This window comes from Rhea americana, unplaced genomic scaffold (genome assembly GCF_003343005.1).
Source record: "Rhea americana isolate MKP2758 unplaced genomic scaffold, rheAme1 scaffold_13, whole genome shotgun sequence".
In the NCBI taxonomy this organism is placed as follows: domain Eukaryota; kingdom Metazoa; phylum Chordata; class Aves; order Rheiformes; family Rheidae; genus Rhea; species Rhea americana.
Genome location: NW_028185372.1, coordinates 1,700,170 through 1,701,011, shown reverse-complemented (window position 1 = coordinate 1,701,011; position 842 = coordinate 1,700,170).

The window sequence follows — 842 nt, the reverse complement described above, 5'->3', positions numbered from 1 at the left end:
TACCATGCTCTAGGTGACCCTGCTGAGCGGGGATGTTGGACTAGATGATCTCCAGAGGTCCCTTCCAACCTTACTGATTCTACGATAACATAACAAAGGAATTGAGAATTAATGGCATTTTTATGTTAAAGATCCCTGAACTGATAAATCCATTTTTAAGCACTTCATTGACCTTAATAGTTTCTTCTCTGTTTTAATAGCAAATTTTCCTTTAATACCTGTATGCTAGATTTATTCCATCAGAAAGGGGAAGATTCTGGGATGCAGTAGGGCAGGGCTTAAAGATTGAAGATTAGAGGCTGGAACTGAATAAGCATTCATAAAGGAATGCAGTGGCACAAATAGCTAGTCAGGAAGAAGAGGGTTACATCAGGGATGGAACGGAAGGTATCATGGGAAGAGAAATCATCTTTGTTCTAAAGCTTGAGTGGAACCTCAAGATTCTGACTCACTGTTTCTTCTACCATCAAAAGTAGTATGCAAAACACACTAGAACAGGATGTTTTCAGTCACTCCTAGTAACTGTCCACATCCACACACACGTATCGGTATCATAATTTAATGTGGTCAGAACTCAAATTACACACACTTTTCCTTGTAGTCATTTCTCTTACAACCACAGAATGGACATGCACTTGGTGTGAATGGATGAAAGTTGTTCAGTTGCTTTTTCAAATTCTCTATAATGATCTGTCGTAAAAAAAAGGGAAGCTACTTAGTAAGTAAGGTGCAGATGGTTTATTTTTGATGTGCATAGTTGAATTTGGTCTCTGGCATAGTGGTTCTATGACATACAAATAGAGTTACTGAAACCAGAGTTTTCCAACCAATTATAAATTATG